Raw genomic sequence first — 14,104 nt, forward strand, 5'->3', positions numbered from 1 at the left:
AGAGGGTATTTTACTCCCACCAGTTTAAAAACATACTCCTAAGTCATGGATTAAGCCCAATATTATTATCCCTCTCTTTGACTGACCTTCTGTTTTTGAATATTAATTCTACCTCTCTTTGACTGTAGGATTTTAGTATCATTAAAGGGCTACATAGCAAATCCAAAGGTAGATTTAAAAGAAAAAAAATCATATAATTCCAAATCATTTCAGGGGATTAAAAAACAACACTAAGAAACTTCTACACAGCAAAGGAAACAATAAACAGAACGAAAATGTTACCTACAGAATGAGAAAATATTCATAAACCATATATCTGGTAAGGGGTTAATATCCACAATATATAAAGAACTCCTACAACTCAACAGGAAAAAAAAAAGTAATAATAATGACCGGCTTAAAAATGGGCTAAGGGGCTTCCCTGGTGGCGCAGTGGTTGAGAGTCTGCCTGCCGATTCAGGGGACATGGGTTCGTGCCCCGGTCTGGGAAGATCCCACATGCCGCGGAGTGGCTGGGCCCGTGAGCCATGGCCTTTGAGCCTGCGCGTCCGGAGCCTGTGCTCCGCAGTGGGAGAGGCCACAACAGTGAGAGGCCCACGTACAGCAAAAAAAAAAAAAAAAAAAAGGGGGCTAAGGACTTGAATAGACATTTCTTCAAACAAGCCACACAAATGACCAACAGGTATATGAAAAGGTGCTCAACATCACTAATCATCAGGGTAATGCAAATCAAAATCACAATGAGATATGACATCACACCTGTCAGAATAACTATTAACAAAAAAACAAAAGACAACAGCTGCTGTCAAAGATGTGAGGAAATTGGAATCTTTGTGCACTGTTGATGGGATTGCACAATGCTGCAGTCACTATGGAAAACAGTATGGAGACTCCTCCAAAAATTGAAAATAGAACTACCATATGACTCACCAGTCCCACTTCTGAGACTGAAGTTTTTTTATCCAAAAAAAAACCTGAAATCAGGATCTCAAAGAGATGTTAGCACTCCTCTATGTTCACTGCAGCACTATTCACATTAGCCAAGATGTAGAAACAACCTAAATGACCATGGACAAATGAATGATAAAGAAAATACATACATACAATGGAATACTATTCATCCTTTAAAAAGAAGGAAATATGCAAAAACATGGATGAACCTTGAGGACATTATGTTAAATAAAATAAGTCAGTCATAGCAAGATAAATACTGAATGATTCTACTTACAGGAGATATTTAAAATAGTCAAATTCATAGAGTCAAAATGTGAAATGGTGGTTGTCAGGGCAGAGGGAGGGGGAAAGGGGGAGTTACTAAATCAATGGGCATGAAGTTTCAGTTAAGCAAGATGAATAAACTCTAGAGATCTGCTATACAACACTATTTCTATAGTCAACAACAATTACTGTACATTTAAAAATTTAAGACAGCACATCTCATTTTGTGTTCTTACCATAATAAAATAAAATTAAGTTTTAAATGAAGCAAGTAGGTGTCAGAAAGAAAAAAAAGAGAAGAAAGAAAAAAAAAAAAGAAGGGCGTCACTGGAGCACAACTGCAGTTGATGACCATGAACTTGTGGTGAAGCCAACCTACATTGCTGTGTATCTCCTCAGAAGTGCTGGCCACATGGGTACAAGAAATAAGAAGGTAGAAGTACTGATAGGTGTTGGAATTGTGCTGTAAAGGTAAGGCACAAAAGTAGGGGAAGTAATGGACAGGAGGAAGATGGTGGGTCAGCAATTCAACTGAATTGCCAGAGAGAAGGTCAACAGGGAATAGGGAAGAAAGAGAAACCAGGAGCATGATGGAGTAAGAAGGTTAACAGCCTGGAGATACGGTTCAAGGGAGAAAAGCCTGGGCAATAAGAGTGAAGACACACTGCAAGTGTTGCAAGTAAAGAAGGCTGTGATCAGAGTGAAATGCTATACTTAATAATTCTGAAGGTGAGCGAGATCTAGTGTTGATAGTTATGTATTCACTGAAGACTGCTCCTTGTGTTCTACAACAGTAACCCAACTGTGTCCCAACGTTCTACAACTGTAGCAATGCACCCGAGGTTCAGGAGAAAGTCAAGTGAAAGGCTATATTGTTCAAGGTTTGAGGAACATCTAAGTAAAGCATACTGATAAAGGGGACAATGGAACTGAAATGCTCCTGTGTGTTCATTAGAGACATTCAGCCTCAACCGTGATGTCCAGGTAGAGTAGGGAAGAAAATAAATTTGGGAGAGTTCTGACAGACTGAAATTACAGTGGAATTAGAATGTCTGTAAGGGTTTTATAGAAAGGTTAAAAAATATAATTCCATCTTGTCAAACTATTCCTGTGTTTACCTTCTTTGACCAAATGGGCCTTAATCTCCTTGTACGGACAGAAAACTGCGCACAGTTTGGCTTCTCCATATCCTAATATTCTGAGGTTGTTGTGTAAGTACTAAATAAATACTTGCTGGGATGAACACATCACTGAATTTACCACTGAGAGCCTCCTTAGAAAAAGACCCTTTAGGCATCATCTCTTCTTGCAAATCAAAAGGAAGCTCAGAGAGGACTAGACCTCATAGAAAGATGAGTTACAAAATCAGACCATCTGAGGGCCAGAGACAATCACTGGTTATCTCCTTTCTGCTATGAGTTATAAACTTTTTCTTTGGGTCCATACAAAACTTAACACAGCATTACACTAGCATAGGGTATATAACCCTTTAGGAAAAACAACCTATTCTAGCAGTAGTCATCTTCCCTTCCTTTCCCACACTCATTGGACCTAAAGATTCCCCCAGGATCTTGAGAGCTATCCCTGGCTCCCTATGTGACTCAAACTAGCTCCTGGCTCCAGCCTGGGATGGCAAATCCCTAAGACTCAAATGAAAGATTTGAGACTTTGAATGACATCTATGTATTTAAAAATCCAGAATTTGCACATCATTTCTAACAAGAACAATGGAAATGGACATGATTGTTTCTCTCACTGGTAACTGCACCTGGCGAATTCTGCTACTCCACTTTCAAACATCATGGTTCAGAGCAGGCTAAGGCCACTCCTGTGCCATGTGACAAAGCCTGGCCAATTAGAGGGTCACAGCATGGGAGCCACAGCAATAGGCTCAAAAACAGCATTGTTCCTGGCTTAGCTAGGAACAATCAGAGATTGGCTGTGATTTTTTTCTTTTTTTTTTGCTGTACGCGGGCCTCTCACTGTTGTGGTCTCTCCTGTTGCGGAGCAACAGGCTCCGGACGTGCAGGCTCAGTCGCCATGGCTCACGGGCCTAGCCGCTCTGCGGCATGTGGGATCTTCCCGGACCGGGGCACGAACCCGTGTCCCCTGCATCGGCAGGCGGGCTCTCAACCACTGCGTCACCAGGGAAGCCCTCGCTGTGCTATTGATGGAGCTTTTACAGAAGAGGTGTTCACTTTCTGCTGGAGCTGCCAGAGGTGAGCAGGTAAAACACCACACAGAGCCTGAGAATGAAAGTAACAGAGATGAAAGCAAGCCCAAGAGATAGAAACAGACCAGGGTTCAGCCATGTCTAAAGCCATGCAACCCTTGGCCACTGTGGTTACAAAAACTAAAAAAATCCCTTTTTTGCATTAAAGAAAGATTTTTTGACTTATAAAGGCAAGAGTTTGTTTGGTGTGTGTGTGGTATGTGTGAAAGAGATGGTATTTTTTGAACGTGGAAGATCAGGAAATTAAACTTTAAAAAATAAAACTCCAATCTCAAAACTGTCTCACACACACAAAAAGGAATTTACGCACGCACATTATCAACTGGTCATCTGGCATTACTGCAAAAAGCAACTCATTGGCTCACACTCTTCCAAGAGACAGCAGAAAAGAGAAGTGAAAGTGAGAGGGAGACAGATAGATGATTTAACTTTTCTAATCCAGAAAAAAATAAATACATTAAAACCAGCTCTAATGACCACCTCTGGGGAAAAAATGAATAGGAAGTAAAAAGAAAACAAACAAGTTAGTCAATATCAAAAGAAACAACCAAAAAGTAAACCCTTTCTATATCATACTCTTAGAACAGGCTACGCATATATAAAATGCAGATTCATTTTCCTAAAGCAACACCAGCATCTCTCAAAATCTCTCTCAGGACACCAATATCCCCACAAAACTGTTAGTCTTTTAAGCACCAAAAGATTGGCAAAGTTAAAATAAGATGGGAATATGATCCACTGACAAGCAGTCAGCAGCAGAATTCTTTCTGTGATTTTGATGGGAAGGAACTCAACACAGGTATCCCCTGCTTTTTGAAAGTTCACTTTATGCCTCCTCACTTTTATGAAAGACCTACATTAGTACCTGGTTTTGCTAAGAGAAAGAGATCTGAAAAGGATTTTCGCTTTTACAAACAAAGGCGAAAATCAAAAACAGCGCACTCAGCATGTGTTTTGTAGGGAGCCCTTACAGAGGGAGGGCATCCTGAGCAGCAAGGGCGGTTCCATCAAGCTCCTTCCTGGGAACTACGCTCCACATCTCAGCATCAAGCCTTGAACTGTGTCTGTGAGCATCTGTGGTTTATCTCTATTGTGCATCCTGTTAGCAAGTTGTGTTCTAAGGTATTTGTTTCTTTGTTTTAAGGTGAAACCATTTCAGCTTATGAAAGGTTTCATAGGAATGCTCTACTTTTGGATAGCGGGGAAAACCTGTGTAAGAAATGTCACTGGAAGATTTTTGTATAAATAAATGCAAAACAATGATGGGAAGCTTAAATAATTAAAGCTGAATCTTATGACACAGTTGCTGTTTTGCCCCCTGCAGCATGTCTTTCTTCATGAATGTGCCTAATAGACAGACAGTCAACCGTGTCATTTGGGGTGATAACTGCATTCATGTCAGAAAAATTCCATCATAACACCCTTTTCAATGTCTTTTTCTAAGTCATGGTTAAACATTCCTCAAAATAACATTTATAAATATATTCTATTGACAAGCCTCTTTCACATAAATTGTCTCATTTTATGCAGTACATTCCCAAATAGTGTTCTGGTACAAACCAGAATACTAGGTTCAATGATCCAATATGAGGCAACTTAAATTAAAATTGCACAGGAAAATTTCAAATGATCATATTCATTGATGGTAGAATTTTATGATGATTTGCTTCTTTTAAACAATAAAAGCCTCAGTTATTGCATTCATTTTTTTATGCTGAAGTTTTGAATTTATACACCAACAGAAATATGTCCCACATCTCTTAAAGCAATACAAATACACTAGAGGAGAACAGAGAAGGAGAAGGAGATAAAACAACACGTTGCATTCAGTCCTTGTGCTTAGAGCAAAACAAAATGGTGAAACTGATTACTCAGGAAGAGCTGATGTCATCTGAAATGACCAAAAATTAAGCCATTTTTTATATTAAAAGGTTTGGATGATATCTCATTTTACATTTAATTTTCAAATAAAATACAGCTTTTCCTTCATCTGGTACATTTTTTTTTCTTCTTCTTTGCGGCACGCGGGCCTCCCATCACTGTGGTCCCCCACCGTTGCGGAGCACAGGCTCCAGACGCGCAGGCCCAGCGGCCATGGGCCACGGGCCCAGCCGCTCCGCGGCATGCAGGATCCTCCCAGATCGGGGCACGAACCCGCGTCCCCTGCATCGGCAGGCGGACTCCCAACCACTGCACCACCAGGGAAGCCCCATCTGACACATTTTTAAAAAGCAAATTACCAATCCTGCCAGACAATAATGTTTATTGTAGCTCTAGTCATCCTGTATCAAGAAAAAAGTAATCGAGTCACATGTTCCAGACAAACAGGCCTCTATCAGCCACAGAAAAAGTCTTGTCCTGAAAGAGCAAATGTAATTTTTTTTTTAAAGAACAAAGCATAAGTTTTAAAATAGGAGTATAATGTGTTTATGAAAAAGATTAAGAAAATGCTAGAAAAGAATAATGAAGGATATTTTGTCATCTACTAATTCCTTTGGAATGCAAAGTTCATATCAATATATTATATTATCTCCCCATCAGTTAGAAAACATCAACTGGCTCCTGAATATCTGAAGACATTTAACAAATTAAGTACAGTAGGTTTTCATCATATTTGAATAAATAAGGACAGTAGCTGAATAACTATTTTAAAATACAACAATCTTGGGCTTCCCTGGTGGCGCAGTGATTGAGAGTCCGCCTGCTGATGCAGGGGACACGGGTTCGTGCCCCAGTCCGGGGAGATCCCACATGGGCCCGTGAGCCATGGCCGCTGAGCCTGCGCGTCCAGAGCCTGTGCTCTGCAACGGGAGAGGCCACAACAGTTAGAGGCCCGCGTACAGCAAAAAAAAAAAAAACAAAACACAATAATCTTTGTATTCCCTGAGAAGTGCTACAAGAAAACCTAGGGCCAAGAAAAAGTCCCTTCTCATATACATATAAGTTTGCAAAATATGGACCAGCATAGCATGATTAAACATACCTGTTTCGAAAAGTCTCCAGGAAAAAAGCTCACAAGCTTCCTCAAAGGAGCGGTTACAGCAGGTGTAGCAAATGAAACCTGTTTTCACTAGGAAACCTTCACCTTTATATTCCTTTGCAGTCAAACTTGTAACCACTGGGGGGAAAGGAGGACATGAAGGGTTAAGTACTCAAAGGTTTCAGAAAGCAAAGTGTCATCTACGGTGAAAATACTTAACTTTGATTGTGTATACCTACAAGAGGGAGTTATAAGCTTTGCTTTCTAATTAAATTTGAAGACTGAACACATTTTTGTTCTTGCCAAGATCGGTCTTCAAATTCCTAGAGAGAAGTTAGGAGACACCTGCAGCTCAGTGAGACAGTGATCTTTCTCAATTTGATTTAAGCCTTCAATAGTCACTGCTTAGTTTCCACTCATTCCTAATACTCTGAGGAGTAAACTGGTGTCTCAGGGAAAAAAAAAAAAAAGAAAAACAACCTGAAAATCGCCACAGAGAAACAACTGTGACTCGAGATGAGCATCATTCTTTCCTTAATCCACAAGAATATATTTCACTTCTTTCTTTTTAATACTGAGTTCCCAACGTTTCATTTTCTTGGCTAAGCTTAGTCTAGGAAATGTCTTAAACACAGTTCTTCCCAATAATATGCCTCCTATCTTCTAAATGGCAATGGGGGTTAATGAACTTTACTACAGAAAAGAAAAAGGACACTAGTGGAGACAATTCAGACCCTTTCATTAAGTATATAAGGATAATATTTAGGACACAAAACACACACACTTCTAATTTATAAGCCAATGGATACTGTGATGAGGAAAACTGAGAAATTATTTCTTTTAAAATAAAAAAGACAAATCACTTTCCAGGTTAAAATTATATAATGTATATTTTATTACTCAAAACACTAACTCTCTCATCACCATTCTAAGCAGTGGCACCGACCTAAAACTACTTTCGAAGAGTAGTCTTGGCTTCCTGGAGGCACGGCCTTGGCTCACTCTGGAAAAAAGTAATGGCCTTCTACTCAGGCATGTGGCCTGCTGAGACGCCTCAATTTTTGGGATAGAATGTCATTCCTCCCAGCTAACAGTTTAAAATGTACAGCTCATAACACAGAATTAGGAATATTTCAAACCCTCTGATCATTATTAGTAATACTGACTGCTAAAATGATTGAGCTATTACTATGTGCTATCATTTTGCTCAGCCCTTTGACCCACCGCCCACTGAGCCCTCCAAATACCCTATGAGGAAAGTACTATTATTTTCCTCTGTTCATAATCTCTTCATTAATTTATCTGAATCATCAAAGGCTAAAAGGTCTTATATCTCCCTGACTATATGTTATCCTCTGTACCTCTCATATGGTACTTATGTAAGTACCAATATTGTTTTCCAGTATTCCATGTGTCCGTCTTTACTGTTGCCCCAAGAGCCTTCAAGCCTTGTGCACAGTGTTCCATAGCACAGGAAACTCTAAAAACTCATTGAATGGATGGTGCTTACCATCTCTTTTCCTTTCAGGGTAATTATATAACATTTTTCTCAGTACATTTTCTGTACAATTACTTATTGTATAAAATCCATATACCTATCAGAAAACACATTTTCCCATTCTATAAGAGGCTATACTTTTATCAATTTCTAGAAAGGATTATCAACTTCAAAGATTTCATTTAGCTGCAAGATAACTGAGAACAGCAGGAACTCAAAATCGATTTTCTGATTAAAAAAATATAAAAATGCTAAAATAAATGCAAATATATCTTAACTAGAAAGCTCAACCCAAAGCTAAAGATCTGCTCTTACAATAATTTAGTGGTAAGAAGTGAAATTACAAAAGATGAAGAAGATAATAAAGGCTTCTCCAAGTGAACTTTCATATTTAAATTAAAAACAAAAGTAACAACAAAAAAGGTAAGTGCTGAAAAAAAAAAAACCTAAACTAAAAGAAAAGGAAGGCTTTGTGGAAAAGAAAAACTATAAACTTTGAAAAAAAGGGATAAAACACTTTTATGTTATACAGTTAAAAAATAGGGAGCCTGCCAGAGGCTGAATAGGGGAATAAGAAGCAGGAGGCCAGACTCCAAAATAGAACACATCCGACCGCAAAGCTGACAGCGCTGACAATAATAACTAAGAAGGGAGGCCATGGTTTTAGGAGGTGATGTTCTTGACAGAAAATAATCAAAAGAATGCTACACTCTTGACAGTTTGGTAATATTTGAAGATTTACTACACAGCAGAGAAGCAGACAGCAGAGCAGTGATGTGCAGAGAGCTACAGCGTCCTCAGCACCCATGCCAAGAGCAAGTGAGAAAATGGGGGCATCAGATGCCCAAGGGGTCAACGACCACTTCAGGAGTTCCATTTTCCTCTAGGGGGTTGTTTTATTTTACTTTTTTTTTTTTTTTTTTTTGCGGTACGCGGGCCTCTCACTGTTGGTAGTCTCTACCGTTGCGGAGCACAGGCTCCGGACGCGCAGGCTCAGTGGCCATGGCTCACTGGCCCAGCCGCTCCGCGGCATGTGGGATCTTCCCGGACCAGGGCATGAACCCGTGTCCCCTGCATCGGCAGGCGGACTCTCAACCACTGCGCCACCAGGGAAGCCCTAGGGGGTTGTTTTATTCTAAAAATGAAGGGTGTGTTTTCGAACGAGTTTTAGGCACAATACACTTAAATACACTATTTTCTGAGTCTCTTTTAGGGAAAGAAAACCAGAATGTAGGCTAAGAGGAGGGGAAAATGAGGATTGACTCCAGAGGCCTGTTTAGACCTGTTGCCCGACACAATAGGGGCACAGTGGGGGTGAGAGGCAGCTGTAGCCAGCACAGAGAGCAAGTCAGGTCAGCAAGCATGTCCAGCTGTGCAAGTGCATTCCCTGCTGCACCAGGAATTAAAAGGGAAAAAAAAATCACATCACTGACACATTTTCTCATTAAAATGCCATTTGCAGTTGCCGGCCAGCTCTGAGACAAAGTATCATGTATTAAAACCAGTCCCATATTCCCATTCTTTACATATTACAGTCATGTAACAATAAAAGCCAACTCTGCCTTAGTGGGGAAAGGCAAGAAATATTGACAGTAAACTCAGGAATAAGAAATGTATGTCCACTATTGCCACCACTATTTACTTAACGTTGCCTAGGAAGTGTAATCCAACACACTTAAAACAAAACAATTGGACACATGAGAATTAGAAAAGAAAAGGTAGGATTATCTCACACTACAAATAAATGCCTCAAAAGCCAAGTGAAAAACTACTGCAAACAATAAAAGGTACCAGTAGCCTTCATACATACAAATAAAAATACACAATTTTAAAATCTAATGGAACAAAAGACATGACTTAAAACAGCAACAAAAAGACAAACTACTTAGAAATGTGAAAAACTTGCATGAAGAAAATATTTAAACACTCCTGAAAGATCGAAAAACATACTTGAAAGAAAAGAAATGATGGTGTTCTTGGATAGAAATACCTGGTATCATAACAATGTCAGTTCTTCTAATTTATTAATTTATATCAATCCCCATGAAATACTACCATGTTATTTTTCTTTTTCTGGAGCGAGATAATTTCATGAATGTGAGATTGGTGCATGCATTATATACAAATCAACCATAAAAAAACATCCAGGAATCAGATCCAAGTACATATAAAAATCTACAGACTTCTACATTTTGCTTTTCTTTTTTACCTCATTAATATAACCTGAATTTGAACTAAGCAGGAATCACTGAAATCGACTGAAACACACTGAATATACAAAAATCATGAATTCATAATGACATGCAATGATAAAGACAACAAGAAGGAAGAAAAAAATTCACTCCCACCATGACCATCACCCATTAATTATCACTGGAAATTTCAAGGAAACTAACTCCTTCCTCTAAAAGTTACCAATTCCAACTTTTCTAAATAAACTCTAAGGTAACTGGGTAGCCCTAGTGAGGAAAACTCTTCGTTTACAGAAGAAAACCAACCGATAAATACAGAGAAAGGGGAAAATTAGAATATATAACACCTGTTTGTAACACCTAACAAGATAACTGATTCAGGAAAAGGTAAATGGATGAAACTATTAGATGAACAGTTGATGAGAATCTTTATTTATTGATTGATTTTTTATGTATTTATTTATTTTTGGCTGTGTTGGGTCTTCATTGCTGTGCACGGCCTTTCTCTAGTTGCAGTGAGTGGGGGCTACTCTTCGTTGCGGTGCACGGGCTTCTCATTGTGGTGGCTTCTCCTGTTGTGGAGCATGGGCTCTACGTGGGCGGGCTGCAGTAGTTGTGGCCCCCAGGCTTTAGAGCACAGGCTCAGTAGTTGTGGCACAGGGGCTTAGTTGCTCCACGGCATGTGGGATCTTCCAGGACCAGGGCTCGAACCCGTGTCCCCTGCATTGGCAAACAGATTCTTAACCACTGTGCCACCATGCAAGTCTTGATGGTCATCTTTAGAATGAAGGGATAACACTGGCAGCATCTGAACCCAGTGTCAATCAGATGTTAGGTGCCTTCAGAAGTGATACAATATGAAACAGATGGCCTATGAAGCATTCCATCAAAAACATATATCCGAAACTTAATTTAGAAGCTAATTTTCTGCTTATAAGAATGATGAAGGATAGGGGATCATGTTAAACAACAAATGAAGAAGAAACAAGATTTTCAGTTTCCTCAACCAAATAATTGAATCAAAAATAAATAAATAAATAAATGTGTGGGAGACAGCCTGGTCTTGACTAAAAGAGGGGTCAGAAAAACAGGCACATTTAGATTCTCAAGGTCATTAGTAATCAGGAAATGGAAATTAAAACTACAATGAGGCATCACTTTACACCTTTTTGAATGGTCAAACAATAATAAAAAATACTGAAAATAATAAGCGTTGACTAAAATGTGGAGCAAACAGAATTCTCATATATTGCTTTGGAAATGCAAAATGGTACAGCCACTCTGGAAAACAGTTTGCAGTGTTGTAAAAAGTTAAACGTGCATTTACCATGTGACCCAGCAAACCTAGATAAATACTCCTGGACATTTAACCCAAAGAAAAGACATATATCCACACAAAGCCTACTGTGAATGTTTATATTAAGATTTATTCATAATCACCCAAAATAACCCAAATGACAAACATTCCAAATGTCCATCCACTTGTGACTGGATAAACAAACTGTGGCAACAACCATCAGCCATATGATGGAATAGTGCTCAGCAATGAAAAAGGTACAAGCTATGATAAAGGGAACAACAAGACCAATTTCAGAATAATTATGCTAAGTGAAAGAAGCTAGACTTAAAAGGTTAGACACTGCATGATTCCACTTATAGGATATTCTGGAAAAGAAAAAACTATGGGGACAGATAAAAATATCTGTTGTTTCAAGGAACTGTGGTAACAGGGAGGGAATAGACTAAAAGGCGCACGAAAGAACTTCTTGATTATGCTGGTGGTTACACAAATAGATAGATTTGTCAAAATCCATAGGATTGCACACCTAAAAGTAGTAAAATTTGCTGAATATGAATTACATCTCAATAAACCTGAACTTTAAAAGAGAGCGAGAGAGAGAGAAAGGGAGAAGGGCCTAGGAAACATAACAACAAATGCAATATATGGAATTTGTTTGAATTCTGATTCACACAAATAACTACGAAAAAATATTTTTAAAGCAAACTGGAATACCTAATTGTGGCCTGAATATTAGCTGAAACCAATAAATTATTTTACATTTTGCTAGATGGGACAATGACAAAATGGTTATGTTCTTTTAAAGCCCATATTTTATATTTTTAAGAATAGCGTTTAGGGGTAAAATGACATGCTTTATAACATCCAGACAAAAATCTAAGAGACACATTTAAAAACTGGCAACATTTGTATAATTCTAGCACCCAGGTGAGGAATATATGACAGTTCATTATAAAAAAGAAGCTAGTCATATAAGCAACTCTATTTTGTGTATGTTTGAAAATGTTTATAATTAAAGATTAAAATAATAGCAAACATTTGTTGATCATTTATCCCGTGTCTGGCAATGTTTTAACTACTTTACAGGTTAACACATTTAATGCTCATTGCAAACCTAAGTACAATTATAATCCCCCTTTTATACACGAGAAGACTGAGATCCTCTAAAGTTTAAAAATTGTCCCAATATGGAGTAACCAGTAAGATTCAAGCAGGCTCAGCCTACATTCTTAACCACTTCTAAGTCATAATATAGGTTACAAGGTCTGCTTATAATCTGTCCATATTATTTCTCTTAAATCAGTTATCATGTTTACACATTCAGCTCTATATCTTCATGCTCATCATTTTTTTAATTTTGTGATTTCACACTAAAGTAGAAACACCATACCATCTGCAATTCTCTAAACTGTAACAACAGGCCTAGTTAGATTATGGAAGAAACAAAATGTGAAAGTTAATTTCGTATATAATTTGGAATAAGATAAATCCATTTGAACTACTACTGTTTTTTGCCAGGAGAATGATTTAGTAAGTGATAAAACTGATTTATTCCACTGGTTCCTTTTCAGTTTCATATGCATACCTTCAATTCCATTTTCCCATCTGCGTTTTCTATTACTGAAACGAAGAAGTGTAGTACACCATAAAACTATCCTGAACAGACTCATGAATATTTAGTAAGATGTTTTTGTATAGGTATGGTTAATCACTGTCAGCTGAAAAAAATGGGAAATGGCAAAGAATTTGTCAACCCATGGACTTTTACTTCTCCCTGTCTTTTTTATCCTTGGGAAAAATTATAAACTCTAAAATCTAGCAAAATCAAAGTCATAGCAAAGACTAATGTTTCTCTTTCTGGATTTGTCTCCACCGACAGGAAGTTAAAAATAACACAGGGTTGTATGTGTGATCCTTCTCTGAGGTACATCTCCAAGAGGAATATTTAAAAACAAGATTATGGAGGGATTTGATTTACACATGAAAGTTTAGCCAAGACACACTGATCTAGGGAATAATTTGGGGTGATCCTAATAGTTTGCTTTTCAGAGCGGCCAAAAAAGTTAATCAACTAACATTTTGGGAAGTTAAATACAGCTCCTTTTTCACTGAAAAGGGAACACAATGATAAAATCAAATCACTCAGCACCAAAACTCAAAGCTGTAAATGAATTTTTATTTGAATGGAGGGTTCTGACTTTTTTCCTCATACTTATTACCTACTCATCAGGAAATACACTCTAGGAAAATATTATTTAATTCAGATTACATAAATTAGCCAACACTTTGTTCTTCTTCAGATAAGAAAAACGTTATATTTAAGAATGAGATGTCTTCATAAATTTTATTAGATTTCTTCTTTGTATCCATGACCATTTTAAAGGGAAAAATCAGTTACCCTTTGTATTAATTTTCTATCACTGCTATAACAGATTACTACAAATTTAGTAGGTTAAGCAAACACAAATTTATAACCTTGAAGTACTGTACGTCAGAAGTCCAGAATGAGTCTCAGCAGACAAAAATCAAGGTGTCAGCAGAGTTGCATCTTTTCCAGAGGCTCTAGAGAAGAATGTTTCTTTGTTTGCTGAGGTTGTTCCCTGAATTCAGTCCTTAGAGGTTGTAGAACTGTCTGCAGTTTCTTGCTGGCAATCAGCTGAGGCCCATTCCCAGCTTTAGACGC

At 38.1% G+C, this 14,104-nt stretch overlaps 1 protein-coding gene across 4 annotated transcripts in view; it reads right to left on the reverse strand.

The window, feature by feature from the left end:
• CTNNA2 (catenin alpha 2) overlaps positions 1–14,104 on the reverse strand; it is a 1,229,110-nt gene that overhangs the window by 1,104,705 nt on the left and 110,301 nt on the right. Inside the window, exon 2 of one of the 4 annotated variants that reach the window (XM_029231355.1) lies at positions 6,435–6,569. The exons of the other annotated variants lie outside the window; for them this stretch is intronic. The gene's annotated coding sequence lies outside the window, so the exon portion shown is untranslated. The remainder of the gene's footprint in view (positions 1–6,434; positions 6,570–14,104) is intronic. 4 annotated transcript variants of the gene reach the window in all.

Source organism: Monodon monoceros, unplaced genomic scaffold (genome assembly GCF_005190385.1).
Source record: "Monodon monoceros isolate NGI ecotype Baffin Bay Population unplaced genomic scaffold, NGI_Narwhal_1 Super_Scaffold_19, whole genome shotgun sequence".
NCBI lineage: Eukaryota > Metazoa > Chordata > Mammalia > Artiodactyla > Monodontidae > Monodon > Monodon monoceros.